Genomic DNA, 18,360 nt, shown 5'->3' with positions numbered 1-18,360 from the left:
ATGGTGGGGAAGTAGGAGGAGGCACCATTTCAACCTGTACCCTAAAGTGAGCTGATTACCTACCAAAGAACTCCGACCACCCATGAAATCAGCCTGAGATCAGAATTATACACATCTGGATCTCTACAGGAGCAGAAGACACCAGTGGCAGGTAAAGCAGACTGGGAGCTTCGGACTGATATCGGAAGATAAACAAAAGGGGGAGGTAACCAATTGGAAAGTAATACCCCAATACGAGAGTGCCCTGCGTCTGGGGACCAGCATTAACTTGGAGTCTGGTTGAAAGCACTCAAAAAACAAAGAGCAAAGGATTGCGGGGGGTAATAGTGGGAACCTGGGCGGTTAGGGTCAGGGACCTAAGTCCCCGGACCCAGGAAAGCCTCCCCTGGCACTGAGCCAGAGAGAGTGCGGCAGAGAAATCAGGTCTCCGTCCCTGAGCAGCCAGTGCACCTGAAAGCCAGCACACCCGAGAACGAGTGGGGTCTGGCTCCCGTGAGGGGCTGGGAGCCTGGCCAGAGAGCAATCCTGAAACGCACGCATCCCACACCCTCCCTTGGATATCTCTTGGGATAGGTGCTCATAGGCACTAGCCTGGAGCTCTGGCATCCGGAAAAACCAGACATTCCCAGCCCGGGACAGCGGGAAAATCTCAGTGTGCGATCTCTGCTCGGAACCTCTCTGGTGGTCTGGAGCTGCCCAGACAGCCACCGCTGCCCTGGTTTTGGGTACAACGAGGAGCTCCTGCATCCCCAGGGACAGTGACTCAGAACTGACTCTGCCAGCAGCTCTTGCAAAACATTCTGAGGCTTCCCATTGAGAGGGAGGTCAGGGTGCAGTTTGCTCTCCTCTAAACCTCCAAACACCATCAAAGGCTGTCAAGGCGAGAGAAAGCAGATGAAAGAACATAAAAACCCCCAGAGAACAAAAGCCTGAAAAAAACAGTTTCCTCAGAGCCCACCCCCTTGAGGGGAGCGGGAGGACCTAACTCAGAGAACATCATTGTCTGAAAACCCACGTGGCAGGCCCGTCTCCCAGAAAACCAACCAGGAAGGAAGAAAAAAAAAAGACTACAAGAAAACAACCACCACTACTTCATAAATACAACTTTTATTTTCAACTCTTTACCAATATTCTGGTTCTTTTTTTTTATACATACAGATAATTTTTTAACCTATTTACCACCACATTGAGATGTCCAGTACATCAAATTCTTTAATAACCTTCTAACCTGAACTTTTTGATACATACACCTGTGTTTTTCTTTTGCTTTTCTATTTTTTTAATTCTTTTTTAATTTTAACTTAGTTTAGTCTAGTTTATTCTTTTTTAATTTTTATTTTCTACTATACATATAGAGTTAAACTTCAAGGTAATCCCCTTTCCCCAATCAATGCTACCCCTATAGGCAAACCAGTTTCTAATCCCCCTGTAACTTAGGAAAGTTGAGTCCCTTAACAAAAACATCAAGATAAATTCAGGAAGAATCAAAATAACCTTCCTCACCCACACTGAGAATTTATAACCACTCTCCCAATTTTTCCTTCTGTCAGTGTTTCTGTGAATTTGTGTTTGTCCTGATAATATATAAATCTGATACTTGGGGTTCTTTCTATGAAGTTCTTCCCCCTTTTTTTTTTTCCTTATATATATATATTTTTTTTCTCTTGTCATATACTTTTATCAGTCTTTTTGTTTGTCTGTCTTTGTTTGTATACTTCACAAATCTTACCTTGTGGCCCATTTGGGCTGAGCCTTCTCTTTTATCTTCCCTTTTTTTCCTATCTCTCTCTCTCTCTCTCTTTTTTTCCTTTTTACTTTTCCCTTTTTTCCTTTTATTGATATGAATACAATAATAGTAGGAGATCTTAATACGCCTCTCTCAGAAATAGACAGATCATCAAAGCAGAAAATTAATAAAGAAATAAGAGCCTTGAATGAAACATTGGACCAGATGGACCTCATAGACATATACAGAACATTCCTCCCTAAAACAACAGAATACTCATTCTTCTCAAGTGCACATGGAACCTTCTCCAGAATAGACCACATACTGGGTCACAAAGCAGGACTCAACAGATACCAAAAGACTGACATTATTCCCTGCATATTCTCAGATCACAATGCTTTGAAACTGGAAGTCAATCACAAGGAAAAGTTCAGAGGGAACTCAAACACCTGGAAGCTAAAGACCACCTTCCTTAAGAATGCTTGGATCAACCAGGAGATCAAAGATGAACTTAAACAATTCATGGAAACCAATGAGAATGAAGACACTTCAGTCCAAAACGTATGGGATACAGCAAAGGCGGTTCTAAGGGGGAAATACATAGCCATCCAAGCCTCCCTCAAAAACATTGAAAAATACAGAATACACCAGCTGTCTCTACACCTTAAAGAACTGGAGAATCAACAACAAATCAAACCAACTCCACATGCAAGAAGGGAAATAATCAAGATTAGAGCAGAGATCAATGAGGTAGAAACCAGAGATACAGTAGAACATATCAATGAAACTAGAAGCTGGTTTTTTGAAAGAATCAATAAGATCGATAAACTATGGGCCACACTAATCCAAAAGAAAAGAGAGAAATCCCAAATTAATAAAATTATGAATGAAAAGGGAGAGATCACAACTAACACCAAGGAAATAGAAACAATCATCATAAATTATTACTAACAGTTTTATGCCAATAAGCTAAGCAACCTAGATGAAATGGATGCATTCCTGGAAAGTTACAAACTCCCAAAATTGAACAAGGAAGAAATTGACAACCTGAATAGACTGATATCTAGTAATGAGATTGAAGCAGAGATCAAAAACCTCCCAAAAAAACAAGATCCAAGGACCTGACGGATTCCCTGGGGAATTCTACCAAACTTTCAAAGAAGAAATAACACTAATTCTCCTGAAGCTGTTCCAAAAATTGAAGCAGAAGGAAAACTTCCAGGCTCTTTTTATGAAGCCAGCATTACCCTGATCCCCAAACCAGGCAAAGACCCTACCGAAAGGAGAATTTCAGACCAATATCACTGATGAATATGGATGCAAAGATTCTCAACAAGATCCTAGCAAACAGGATCCAGCAGCACATTAAAAAGATTATCCACCATGACCAGGTGGGATTCATCCCTGGGTTGCAAGGTTGGTTCAACATTCGCAAAGCAATCAATGTGATAGAACAAATCAATAAGAGAAGAGAGAAGATCCACATGGTCCTCTCAATTGATGCAGAAAAAGCATTTGACAAAATCCAGCATCCGTTCCTGATGAAAACACTTCAAAGTATAGGGATGGAGGGAACATTCCTGAACATCATAAAATCTATCTATGAAAGACCCACAGCAAATATCATCCTCAATGGGAAAAAGCTTGCAGCCTTCCCTTTGAGATCAGGAACACGACAAGGATGCCCACTCTCACCACTCTTGTTCAACATAGTATTAGAAGTTCTAGCAACGGCAATCAGACAACAAAGAGAAATAAAAGGTATCCAAATTGGCAAGGAAGAAGTCAAACTCTCTCTCTTCGCAGATGACATGATTCTTTGTATGGAAAACCCCAAAGACTCCACCCCCAAACAACTAGAACTCATACAGCAATTCAGTAATGTGGCAGGATACAAAATCAATGTACAGAAATCAGTGACTTTCTTATACGCTAACAATGAAAATACAGAAAAGGAAATTAGAGAATCGATTCCATTTACTATAGCACCAAGAACCATAAGATACCTGGGAATAAACCTAACCAAAGAGGTAAAGGACCTGTACTCGAGGAACTACAGAATACTCATGAAAGAAATTGAAGAAGACCCAAAAAGATAGAAGACCGTTCCATGCTCTTGGATTGGAAGAATAAACATTGTTAAAATGTCTATACTGCCTAGAGCAATCTATACTTTTAGTACCATTCCGATCAAAATTCCACTGGTATTTTTCAAAGATCTGGAGCAAATAATCCTAAAATTTGTATGGAATCAGAAGAGACCCCGAATTGCTAAGGAAATGTTGAAAAACAAAAACAAAACTGGCGGCATCATGTTACCCGATTTCAAGCTTTACTACAAAGCTGTGATCACCAAGACAGCGTGGTACTGGCATAAAAACAGACACATAGACCAGTGGAACAGAGTGGAGAGCCCAGATATGGACCCTCAACTCTATGGTGAAATAATCTTTGACAAAACAGGAAAAAATATTCAATGGAAAAAAGACAGTCTCTTCAATAAATGGTGCTGGGAAAACTGGACAGCGATATGTAGAAGAATGAAACTCGACCATTCTCTTACACCATACACAAAGATAAACTCAAAATGGATAAAAGACCTCAACGTGAGACAGGAATCTATCAGAATCCTAGAGGAGAACATAGGCAGTAACCTCTTCGATATCAGCCACAGCAACTTCTTTCAAGATATGTCTCCAAAGGCCAAGGAAACAAAAGTGAAAATGAACTTTTGGGACTTCATCAAGATCAAAAGATTCTGCACAGCAAAGTAAACATTCAACAAAACAAAGAGGCAACCCACGGAATGGGAGAAGATATTTGCAAATGACAGTACAGACAAAAGGTTGATATCCAGGATCTATAAAGAACTTCTCAAACTCAACACACACAAAACAGATAATCATATCAAAAAATGGGCAGAAGATATGAACAGACACTTCTCCAATGAAGACATACAAATGGCTATCAGACACCTGAAAAAATGTTCATCATCACTAGCCATCAGGGAGATTCAAATTAAAACTACATTGAGATACCACCTGTCACCAGTTAGAATGGCCAAAATTAGCAAGACAGAAAACAACGTGTGTTGGAGAGGATGTGGAGAAAGGGGAACCCTCTTCCACTGTTGGTGGGAATGCAAGTTAGTGCAGCCACTTTGGAGAACAGTGTGGAGATTCCTGACGAAATTAAGAATAGAGCTTCCCTATGACCCTGCAATTGCACTGCTGGGTATTTACCACAAAGATACAGATGTAGTGAAAAGAAGGGCCATCTGTACCCCAATGTTTATTGCAGCCATGGCTACGGTCGCCAAATTGTGGAAAGAACCAAGATGCCCTTCAGTGGATGAATGGATAAGGAAGATGTGGTACATATACACGATGGAGTATTGTGCCTCCATCAGAAGGGACGAATACCCAACTTTTGTAGCAACATGGACGGGACTGGAAGAGATTATGCTGAGCAAAATAAGTCAGGCAGAGAGAGTCAAGTATCATATGGTCTCACTTATTTGTGGAGCATAACAAATAACATGGAGGACATGGGGAGATGGAGAGGAGAGTGAGTTGAGGGAAACTGGAAGGGGAGATGAACCATGAGAGACTATGGACTCTGAAAAACAACCAGAGGGTTTTGAAGGGGCGGGGGGGTAGGAGGTTGAGGAACCAGGTGGTGGATAATAGGGAGGGCACGTACTGCATGGAGCACTGGGTGTGATGCCACAACAATGAACACTGTTATGCTGTAAATAAACAAATAAAAAAAATAAAATTAAAAAAAATAATATACTGTGAGTGACATTTATTTGTATTTTGTTTCCCTTCTTCTCAGTGTTTCCTTAATGACCTTTGGTGACATAGCCATCCTGCCCATACTCTTACTCTAGATAAATTGCTTGAAGTATCATTGATTCATTTTCCTCACTTGAAAATAGAAAATATAATCATATTTAACCGAAGAAACTGTTTAGAGGGGTAACTTAAATTATACACACAAACTTCTTCCAAGAGCTTGGAACATATCTAATGCTCACTATATTCAGGTTTTACATTGCTAATGTGGGTTATTATAGCATATTTGAAAGTAATATAACAAAATATGAAACAAAACCTATAACCTAGTCTTATTTTTTTTATTTATAGTAACACAAATAGATCACCTGCTGACTTTTATGGGATTCTTCCATGGCTGTCCATTTCCTAACTGTCTATGACTGCTTTTGTGCTACAATAGCAGATGTGAGGACTCAAAACAAAGACCTTAGGCCAAAACTAAATAAAATACTTGTTATCTGACCCTGCAGAGAATATTTGACAACAATTTCTGTGCAAGAAAGAGGGACAGAGCTCAGAGAGCTTCGAGAGACAGACTCTTTCTGGGGAGCAGAACAAGGAGAGGATTCAAAGACAGGTGAAGAGACAAAGACAAAATACAACTAGAGGACTTTTACGTGTCTGAACTCTGATAAGTACGAATTTCAACCCTCATAACATAGCAAGAACAAACTTCAAATCCAGCCTACTCCTGACCAGTTAACTCAAGCCCAAGTGACCCAAATTCATTTTATATTTATCCTTACCTCTGTGGGACTAGGTTGGCTTTTGGACATGTGATTTTTTTCTGTTTCTCCATGTATAAGAAGTTTCCTGGGAAGGAAGCCATCCCAGTGTGTACAATGTTATACAATGAATGAATGAATGAATGAATGAATGATGGAAATTATAAAGCCTTTGGAGTGATAGAGAACTTCTTTGAATTCTTGCTCAGCCACGTAACTGACACAATCCAGGGAAGTTACTCAGTCTTTGTCATGGGGTTGTTGGGGACTGAAGAAGGATACAGGACAGGTCTAGCACAGGGTCAACACATCACAGGGTCCTTTCCCGTTACAACGGAACTGTTTCACTGACCCAGCTCAGCTAACACAGGAACTCAGGGACTCTTTAAATGTCACAACTTACATTGTCCTCCAAACAACAGTAAAGTTCGCTTTCTTTTGAAAAATCTAAGAATTGTGAATAGGAAGAGAGTCCAGGGTAGTAAAACAAAGGATTTTTTTTCCTCCAAGATTTTTCTTACTCACACCAGAGTGTTGTAACCTCATAACACCTAAAGTAATAACTATAGTAATTGTTTAAATTCTTCCAAATTGGTGAATTTTCTTCAGACTACTGATCACTGATCTATAAAATGTATGATGGTGTGTATAAAGTTCGTTTTATAAATTATATAAAATGCATAAAGTTCTGCATAAAGTGGTGGGATTATTATCTCACTGTTATTATATACAGTAATAAGTCTTTTCTTCCAGTTTTCCTGATAGCCTTATAATTCCCCACACACTTACCAAATAAGCATGAGAAATCCGTAACTCAGAGAGGAAAAGAGTTCAAGGATAGGTGGGTTTGAAGCAAAGCCTAAAGGAAGAAAGTGAACGTGTTGCCCCCAAAAGGAAGATAACGTGGCATTATTGTAACAGGGGTGTTTTGGTGCAGTCATCTGGGACCTGAGAGTTCTCTACGCCAGGAACATAGTAAAATGCCACTGAGACATATCTTACTGTGAAGGTCTTTCATTGGTTTTAAAACAAAACTTCCTCCCCAATCCTGGCCTCTGAAGAACAAGTTTGCTACCACCTCCCCAGTCCTGATGCATGGCCATCTTGGAGAAAATTCTGTCTAATCCAGGGAAACGCCAACCTCATGAATGGACATGTGTCTCCAACTTGATTTGTGTTGACTACACTCCTGTCTCGTGGGTTCACTGTTTTCACGTCCACTGTCAATTTATGCAATTGCTTCTGACTTCTCTCCTTTGCTTTTCAAATAAAGATCGCAAAACGAGAATTTCTCAGGATCAAGTCTCCTTGGCCAGAACAGCAGACAGAAGCATGCACATATGATGTAGGCTCTCTAGGGTCCTTGGAGAGCCCATTGAGCAGTGGTCCCAACAAAAAGGAGAACAGCTTGAATGAATCCTGAATTGCTCACCTGGGATTATGAATGACACAAGCTCAATTCCTGCTTAGGATTGATAAGCGTCTTTTCCTTGATAACCCTTAATGTCTTTAAGTCTCTGGAAGCCCCACTATTGTGCATGCTGGGATCTTGCAATGTCACAGAGTCAGAAGGGATCTGTAAGGAAACCTTCTCCATCACTAACCCTCCACTCCTTTCTCACTTGAGCAGCCACAGCAGACCCTTTCTGGCTCTTAATCACAGCTTCATAAGCTGTTGGAACAGGAAGGGCCTTTTGCACATACGTAGCTTAATGCTCACACAGCAGATGGGATGTGGGAAACCAGGGAGGGCAATTGACTTGTCCAAAGCTAGTTATCCACAGAGGCAAAGTCGCAGGTATATTTCCAAAGATCACAGAATAGCTTCCAAGAGGCTTCTTCTTTCAAGGTAACAGAAGGTTTGTTTTCCAATTTGAGTTTTAATAAAGATCAATTTTTCTGTGGGAGATAGAATTCTACAATTTTGTCCTTTTATTCCAGGAAAATATTGTCATCACAGACAGGATTTTCTCCTTTTGCTTTCCCTGTGAAGATTTGTGTTGCTGAATGGTAAGTGACTTACTACAAAATGGAGACCATTGTCCACATTTATCAAGTATATTTCTGTTGACATGTTAGTTTTTTCAGTTAGTGAAGCCTATCCCCTTCAGAAATATAACCCTAAACTGCTGACACAGTAGGCCGGTGTTTGTGAGAACAGAAGAGGTTTCCTTTGATGCATCTCTGAGCAGTTTCACACACTTGAACACCTGGAAATCAAAACCTCTTAATTCTCTGAAAACTGTTTCTGGTAATTTAGAAAAGTCATTGGTTGACTCTTGGTCCTGATCTTTTCTTTTCTTTTCTTTTCTTCTTTCTTTCTTTCTTATTTAACTTTCTTTCTCTTTCCCTCCCTCCCTCCCCTTCTCTCCTTCCTTCCCTCTCTCTCTTCCTTCCTTTTTTCCTTCCTTTCTCTCTCTCTCTTTCTTTCTTTCTTTCTCTCTCTCCCTTCCTCCCTCCCTTCCTCCCTTCCTTTCATCCTTCTCCCTCCCTCCCTCCCTTTCTCTTTCTTTTTGGTTTCTTCATCTCTATTTTCTATCAGCATTTTCCATGATCGCTGCCTCCATCAAAGCAGATATTTAGATCAATTATTCTGAGGAAAATTTATAAAATATCACATGCCATGAAGCTATATTCAAGAACTTATAATGGGGAGCACCTGGGTGGCTCAGTGGGTTGGGTCGCTGCCTTCAGCTCAGGTCATGATCTCAAGGTCCTGGGATTGAGTCCCTCATGGGGCTCTCTGCTCAGCAGGGAGCCTGCTTCCCTCTCTCTCTCTCTCTCTGCCTGCCTCTCTGTCCACTTGTGATCTCTCTCTGTCAAATAAATAAATAAAATCATTTTTTTTAAAAAAAGAACTTATAATGGCCTTGAAAGGCCAATCTGCCAGTACAAGGTTTCTACCTGCTGGCCCTGACATGAACCTCAGGAGAAGGCTTACATTTATGTAGAAGCGCTAACTAGTGTGGTAACCGTTAACCAGGCTGGATCAAGATATCTGTAGAAGAAACTAAGCTTATTATAACTTCTCCTGGTAAGTAACTTTGTTATTTTTATATACTGTGAATGAAAAACTGATAGGTGCTTTTTAAAAAAATGTAGAATCAACTTAGCATTTAGACAGGAATTTTACAGCTAAAAAATGTTTCCATATATAGTGACAAAATTTGTCACTATATATGGAAATAAAACTACTTTGTGAATGTTTTTTTTATTTCCTTGCTTGCAAGCAGTTGAAATTCTACTTGTAGAAAATATACACACAAAACTATGGATGCAGCTGAAATTAAAATGTATCTGAGACCATGCCTGTGACATATTTGTGCAAGTTATTTATTCAAGATGTTTTTCATGTAGGTGGCCTTTTAAGTGAGTCACTGGTTGATGAAGTACCTATAATACTGCTCCTTTCTTAATGAATACTGTTCCTTTCTCTAATAATCTGCAAAGCCTATGTTATTAGTTTTGATCTCATCTTTAAGAGCAGTGCAAAAAATTTAACTCTTACAGTGGATAATTATAGAACTTCAATAAATCAACATAATGTTATTACTCTAATTTCTTAGTGGGTAGGCTGAGTTGTTGGGAGTCAGATACCATACTGCCTTGTTTCTGGGTCTTGTCTCAGTCCTTAAGAGCATTGTACGGGGGATCTTCTTATTCCAATTTCACTGATGAGAGTTCAGTTATTTGCCTACATTCACATGACTAGTTACTATGGCAACGTTTGGGACCCAATAGATACTTGTTTGTTCCTTACTGTATGGTCTAACTATTATATGCTATGAGAAACATTAAGCTATAAATGTATTCTGAATATATAGTCTTTTATAGTCTGACCTTTTAAATAGACTATGCAGTTGAATGTGTAATAGTGATAGCTCAAAATTTGTATGATTCTTCATGCAGAAAACAATGCTTCTGTTTCTAATCATGGCACTAAAATTGTTTCTCTTCTTCCCAAGACATCAAGTAAGTCATGTTGAATATGCGTTTATTAAATTCTCACAATGTGACGATTAGGGTATTTTTATAAAGGGACAAGTCCTTTCAACACCATTCCTTTCAATCTTTCTGCATGGGATCAAATCTGCTGGGACTCTGGAAGCTGGCAGAAGAACAGGAGCAGGTGTGCTGTATTCGGGACTCAGCTGCAGAACTTGGAGCTGCCTTTGCCCTCCTGCTGGGATAGCAGCAGAAAGACCAAACGGAATTAAGATCTTCTGATGAGCAGCTCAGGGTTTTAAATCAATATCCTGGAACTTGTTGGGGTAATTTGAAGTTCTAAGGAACAGTCTTTCAGCAATAAATGGGTTAATATTACTCACTCTTTAATAACTCATGTGTTCTTGTATCAGTGAGGGCTGAATTCTGGAAAGAATTTAATTTATAATCAAGCCAGATAACCACTCTTCAGTGTGTAGAGATAAAAAGTATATATATATATATATATACCTATAGAATACTGAACATTCATATATTAAATTTTTAAATATTAACTTAAAAATTATTTAATTTTTTAATATTTCTTAATATCATTTCCATCTTTATTCTTGTAAAAATCACAGAAATAGTAACTATAAATTACACTCTAGGAAAAGAACTGATATGATATATGAAAACCTTTTAAGAAAAAAGATTTAGAAATTTTAGGAACATGGTGACAAAAGATAAAATCAGACACTCTAATGTGTGTGATTGAGATGGGAAAGACAGACCCAAGCTGTCCAGGCAGAAGAGGGGTCAGGTCATCCATTCTTGACTGTGTTCATAGCTAACGTGATTTTGCTTGAGGTTCATCTTTATTTAATGTTAGCAGTGTCTATTTATATATATTTATAGAAATATTGAAAGATTACAGAGACATTTTAAAGGAGGCACACAGGAAGTTTTCTGTAAAAGCTTTTCAGACAGTGTAGCTGGAGTAGCTGGTGGTACAAAAAAGTGTTTGGTCCTGGCACATTTCTCAGGGTTACAGGTAAGATATTTTAAAATTCTTCCCTATAAGGTAGGGAGAGGATGTAGGTGATGTGAGTCAGGGGGTGGGAGGCAGTGTAGGTCCTGGTGCTGGCTCAGAGTTCTAGGACTGGTCCGAGTTTGGTCATAAATAGCAGTGGGTTACTAGGAGAGGTTGTTGACTCTGTCCCAGTCCTGGGGGTAGTTGTGCCTGATCTAGCTTGGAGGACATTCACAAGGAGCCAACTAGCTAGAGCATCTGGAGTTTCTAAGGGGTGGAGCCGTTAATCCCTTAGGGGTTTCTGTGTTGAGAGATTTGTAAAGAAATTTGTGTATCTTATTTATTAGATTCTAAAAATAACCAAAGGAAAGGAATGAACAAAAAATTGATAAACTTGCATTTTTCTGTGAAGGCAATTCATATCAGGTATCAACATATTTAACTACACAAACATATCCAAGAATTTCAAAGCTAGGTTTGGTTTTTTGAAATTTGGCCTAGTGAATTTTTTCATTCTTCATTAGATTTAGAGATAAAATTTTGCCTGGATGAGGGAGAACATCTCACACAGATGTTTTTACCCTACAGGATCTAGTTGAATAAGTGTTTTCAAAGAATTTTCATAGGGCTGGTGAAACTATGGAAAAATGAAAGGAATGACATATTTTGGTGTTTTTCTTGCTGTCACCATAGGCACACATGGATTCACAAATTGAAAAGCAACTTTCTAGTCCTGTTTTTTTACCAATTAACTGCAATATAAACTTCAGCAATCTAATTAAATAATGGTGACACAGAGGTAATTCAGAAATCCTAAAAACTTTTTTTTTGGGGAGACTGTGGTGCAGAAAAAAAGGTGAACTGTGAGTCAGGATCTATTACATTCTATACAATCATTCTTCAGCAAATAAATTTATATTCATTGGTTATCACTTTCTTAAAATTATAAAAATAATATATGCCCATAAGAGAAAAATTGGAAAAGAGAAAAAAATAAAGATTTATAATGACACATATTCTGTTAACATTTTCTGTATTTCCATCCATTCAGTCTGTCAATGTAGCCACCATCTCAAATAGATATTGTGGAACTAAATGAAATAAATATGAAAATATCTATTGCATAAGTTGGGACATGATCCATCATTTAAAAAGTCAGTCCTACAAATTCCAAGTATCACCCAGTGGAGTTCTTCTTAAATCAGGAGTGTAGAGAAATGTATTCATTTTGATCTAGTCTACAGGTCCCTTTAGAACAATTGGACAGTATTTGCAGAACACTTTCTAAGACTCATTGTTACATGTTTCTAAAAATAAGCAGAATGTAGTAAGCAATACCTCATATATTGTTAGCCTCAACCTAAGCCGATCTCTCACTTTCCAGTGGAAACTTCTGGATGTAAACCAGGAAGAGGTTTGTAATTGAATATATAAAATTATTCTAATGTACATAAAAATCAACTGTTCACTTATTAAATAAAATGTTTTATATTTTATTTATTTGAGAGACAGAGCATGCACACATGAGAGAGAAACAGAGAGCGAGAGCACACAGGAGCTGGGGAGAGAGCAGACATAGAATGAGAAGTAGACTCCCACTGATCAAGGAACCCAAGGCAAGGTTCTCTATCCCAGGACTCTGGGATCATGACCCTGGTCAAAGGCAGACTCTTAACAGAGGAGTCACCCAGTAATCCCTCAAATATTCACTTTTAATAGTGTACATCTGCATTGGATTATGTCTATAAATTAAAATTGTATTATTACAAATATCACCTGATAAATACTGCTTTTTGTGCCTCAAATTTCTGTAAAACTTGTGTTCAGATTCTTCACATGCATCTAAATTGTATACATTAGAACGAATTTCTGAATCATCTTAGGGTTGGAATGTAAATTTGGGGATACCTTTATGATGAGAGCACTGGATATTTAATTGGAAGAGACATTTATCCACTTAGAAAATAAAAGCATTATTTCATTTATTCTGTCATTATGTATATGTACAATGTAAGCATATAGTATAGAGACTTCAGTCTTTTTAGGTAATATTTACCAAATCCATATGAAACTTCTTAATTTTTTTTTTACTGGTACTACCTCTAAACTAGTTTTAATTGAGTTTATTTGAGGTTGATATGTTGTCCAAGTGCATTGCTTAATCAAAGTAGAGTATACAAAGACCATTGTTTAGAATGAGAAGTTGCCCAAACTGAACATTAGGCAATCTTTGTTTTATGAGGCATAATTTGGGGGATGAAAGCTTCCTCTTATTCTCTGCCATTTCAGTGTGTTAGAATTTGGAATGTTTTATATTTATATCACAGAGTGGGATTTGTAAACATCTACTCCCATTTTTCTTTTTTTTATTCTTATGTTAGTCACCATACAGTACATGAGTAGTTTTTGATGTAGTGTCTCCCATTTTTCATGTCAACTTCAAGGTAGACCTCACTAAACTATCAAGCTCCAGGCAGAAACAGAAACAAGCTCTAATATACAAACTGTGTCTCATTTATTTATACTCAGTACTCACATTTATATATATATTTATACTCATATTTATTCTCACTTATTTATACAGTTGGGCAATGGAATAAAAATAGAAGATCAAAAGCAAAAGGAAGTAGAAGAAAAAAGGCCTGTGATTATCTAGTACAAAGTGTAGGGTACAATTTTATGCTCTAAGGTAGGAGAAACATGTATTAGAATACATACTTTTTATTAACTGAAAAAAATGAAGCACACCAAATTTTCACACATGTTGTTTTCCCCACCACGAAACGAGAAAAAGACTTCAGTGCATGAGTCCTTTAGCAGGAATGCGAAGTCAAAGAGTGGGCATTTCCTCCCACATACATTTTGCAAAATGGAAGAAATGATCTTTAACAAATGCATTTCATGCTCCCACTGCATCATTACTGTGGGCATCATGACATTTATTGTCATTCACAGATGGTGACCTTCAGTAGACCTGGTCAGGCAGGTGACAGTCTAGCGATCTAACATGACATAGGTCCAATTGTTATCCCCAAATACTGCATTCCCTTTAGTAAGGAAAGTTTGGTCCCATGAGAATAAAATGTCATATTGGAGTAACAATAATCACAAACAAATTGCTAATAATTATAGTAATGTTAATTATAATTATAATGTCTCATTTTTGTAGCATGTTTAGATGTGGAAATCTTAGGAGAGATTTTTATATCAATCCTTCTGGTAAAGGTCGGCATAACTACATTGTGCAAACACTGTAACAGCATCCGACCTTGTGTCCAAGTGGACTTGCATGAAGTGCTCATGCAGAACATGTGTAATTGTCTTCAAATAATTTGACTCAAGAACAGAGTTGATCAGATAACTTGTGTGAGTTGACACATTGTCTCTTCTGATGGTGAAAGGGTGTTGTCAGAGTATCTGGACTTTGGACTCTGACGGAACTGAGCTCCAGCTCCAGCACTTGTTGCTTTTGTGAACTTGGGTGATTATTTTCTGGTCTCAGCTTCCTAATCCAAAAGATGGGATAACAGGATGTATGAGCAGGGGCATATGCAAATTAAATGAGAGACTGTAAATAAGGTACTTGGCACATAACACATAACAGGTGCTGCATAGATGTTGCCCCTTTCGAACCTAGAGGGAGAACTGCATCCGGTACGGAGAATTGTATCCAGTATGGAGAGTGGTGTGTAACCAATCATACTGAGAGAGTAGAAATTCTCCAGAGGATTTGGCTCTACTAACCACTCTAGTGGAAAATTACCTTACTGTCCACTGATATACAAAAAAACCCCTGAATTTAGAGGTATTTGCTTAACGGAATTTTCCCTCACTTGGCATAAAAATGATATTCAAATTTGGGATTTTTAAAAAAATTTTAAGTTGTAGCTACATTAACCTTAATCCTTTATCTTATGATAGCATGTCCATCACCAAAAATTTTGGGATTCATACTGGTATTCAGTAGAAAAACAACAAAATTTTAAATTTTATTTAGAAAATACTTAGGAATATATTTATAAATACAGTTACCACTATTTTTTTACTACTTTTAGATATACTTAGAAATGTCATCAATTGAAATTCATATTTACATGGGAAACAGCTTTAAGTATTTCTAATAAAAAATGAGAAGAATAAAATAGAGAAATTTTGAATTATATTAATATGCAGATTCAAAGTACCATACTTCATTGAAAATGTCATTGCATTTGGTTAATTTATATATAATTCATACAGCTTTATATTCATCAAATTTATAAACTCAGGCAATTTACCTGAAAAATGTTCTGATTATTGATAATATAAATGTATTAGAAAAAATTATTTATTTCATAAACCAGTTTCTATTTTGTAAATCAATGAAATGATTGTGGCCATAAAAAACACTCATAATAAGTTTAATAAAGAATAGTGAGGGGGTAAGGGGCACCTGGGTGGCTCAGCGGGTTAAGCCTCTGCCTTCAGCTCGGGTCATGATCTCAGGGTCCTGGGATCGAGCCCCTGCATGGGGCTCTCTGCTCAGCAGGGAGCCTACTTCCTCCTGTCTCTGTACCTGCCTCTCTGCCTACTTGTGATCTCTCTCTCTCTCTCTCTCTGTCAAATAACTACATAAAATCTTAAAAAAAAAAAAAAGAATAGTGAGGGGCATCTTGGCGGCTCTTAGATTAAGTGTCTGGTCATGATCTCATGATAGTTGAATTGAGCCCTGACCACTGTGTTGGACTCCAGGCTGAGTGTGGAGCCTGCTCAGGATTCCCACTCTCCTTCTTGTTCTACCTCTCCCCCACCACTCTCTCTCTCTCTCTCTCTAAAATAAATAAAACAAAATTGAAAAAATATGTAATATAATTCCACAAAATATAGGAACAAACCATATAAAATGAAGAGTGTTACTTAATGCTCAGTGAACTATCACATTGAAAAAGTTATGGAAGTTCAAGGTACCTTCTATCCTGAAAAGAATGAAACCCCAGGACTCTAGATAAAGAAATGTGACAGGAGGTAGGCATAATGTCTTACCATCCAGATTTTCCCAATCTCATGATTGGATTATCAAGTTCTTTACTTTGATGAATCAGAAGTATTCCTAACAGAAACCAAACTTCATAAGATGTAAATTAGATTCTTTAATGTATTGAGTAGCGACAAAAATTATGGGAATGCCGTGTACTTTGAAAAATAAGTCTTGCTTTATATAACATGCTTTTAAAATTAAAAACCAAAATTTACAGTTGAGGAAAAATACAGTGTCTTGTATTATAATCAGCAAAATACTATTTGTACTATAAGGAAGATGTACAAAATTAAAACAAGTGCATTATTATCTAATACCTATTTACATCATGAATTAAAATAACTCATCATTGTTTGTTTACTCATTTAGTATAAAAATCAGGAGCTGTCATGCACAGGCAAAAATTCTGAGGAATTTTTTTCCTTTCTTCTCAAAGGAGAAATCCTAGTCTTTTCTTAGGAAACGGCCCATGAAATTATTATTCTAGCTCCAAACTACTGGAAAGAGAAAATTAATAAAACATTGGTGTTTCAGTTTGAACTCAAATTGGAAAGGGTATTACTATTTATAACTTGAATCATTACTTATTAATAAATGTATAACCAAAGACTATTCCAGTGTTCAAGTGATATGCTCTTGAGAACCATGATGTTTCATTATATAATTTCACATTCTATTTACAAGAAACTCTGACCAGAGCTGTTAACATTATATCTTTGTAGGTGACTGTATTCAGCAGGTGAAATGAAAGAAAATTGAATTACAAGTTCAGCAGTCTTAGAGGGCAGATTCAGATTTGGAGGGAAATGCTAAGAGTCAAAATGTGATGTCTTGTTAGTAATGCTTCAACCTCAAATGAAATTCCAATATAAAATTAGCTTCTAGGGAACATTTCCTGAAGCAAAACAAAATTCTGACCATTACATTAATTGATTAGGTTACTCTAAGAACATTTCTGAAAATAACCAATACATTTTTTTAAATAGAAGTTTTGTGTATATGGCCATTTTGTTTCTAAATTTCAGGCGTTGTAAATTATTTGGAGGTGCAGCATTAAACATTGTCCTATTCAAAATCCCATGATGGTTCAGATATGAGAACAAGATGTTCTATAAAATCAGAAATCAAGGAGAAGAATTCTAGAATTCAGAAATGGGCTTGGAACCCCTATTTGTAACTAAAAGGGTAACTTGATAGATTTCCATTCAAACAAGTGACTGTACTGTTTTAAAATATTCTGTATTTTGATTTGGCTCTTTCCCTTAATGTCTGTGACTTTGTCAAGTTAAATAACCTCTAGAACCTCTTTTCCCATGGAAACTAAGAAAATAAGCACCTCATAACCCTCTGCGCATGAAAAGCTACAGCAAGCATTAATTCTATAGCAACTTTCCTCCCCTTTACTATGTGCTGGTCATTTCCAAACCACACAATGTTTGTGTTTCTCTAGTTATGTTTTTTTTAATGATTTTATTTATTTAGTTATTTGATAGACAGATCACAAGTAGGCAGAGTGGCAGGCAGAGAGAGGAAGGAATCAGGCTCTCTGCTCAGCGGAGTTCCATCCCAGGACCCTGAGATCATGACCTGAGCTGAAGGCAGGCTTTAACCCACTGAGCCACCGAGGCGCCCCTATCTAGTTATGTTTTATTGTTGTTCTATTTTCTTCAACAGATAAAAGTCCTGATGAAGATATTTCTCCCAAGCCCACAGTTTTTCTTCCTTCAGTTGCTGAGGTAGAAGTCCATAAGGCTGGAACATATCTTTGTCTTCTTGAGGATTTTTTCCCTGATGTTATCAAGATAGATTGGCAAGAAAAGGATGACAAAACAATTCTGAAATCTCAGCAAGGAGACACCATGAAGACGAAGGACACATACATGAAATTCAGCTGGCTGACCGTGACTGGAGCATCAATGGATAAAGAACACAAATGTATCGTCAACCACCAAAGTAATAGAAGAAAAGTTGATCAAGAGATTCTTTTTCCTTCAATAAACAAAGGTATGTGCACATAAAAATGAATACAACCACACAGAACACTTTGTTTCAAATGGAAAACCCTACCTTTTCTGTCAAGTATTAATGAAAACAAG

At 37.5% G+C, this 18,360-nt stretch overlaps 1 pseudogene; it reads left to right on the top strand.

The window, feature by feature from the left end:
* Positions 1-18,360, top strand: part of LOC123952183 — a 45,928-nt pseudogene that overhangs the window by 21,045 nt on the left and 6,523 nt on the right.

This window comes from Meles meles, chromosome 10 (genome assembly GCF_922984935.1).
Source record: "Meles meles chromosome 10, mMelMel3.1 paternal haplotype, whole genome shotgun sequence".
NCBI classification, from domain to species: Eukaryota; Metazoa; Chordata; class Mammalia; order Carnivora; family Mustelidae; genus Meles; species Meles meles.
This window is presented reverse-complemented; position numbering and strand designations above follow the sequence as displayed.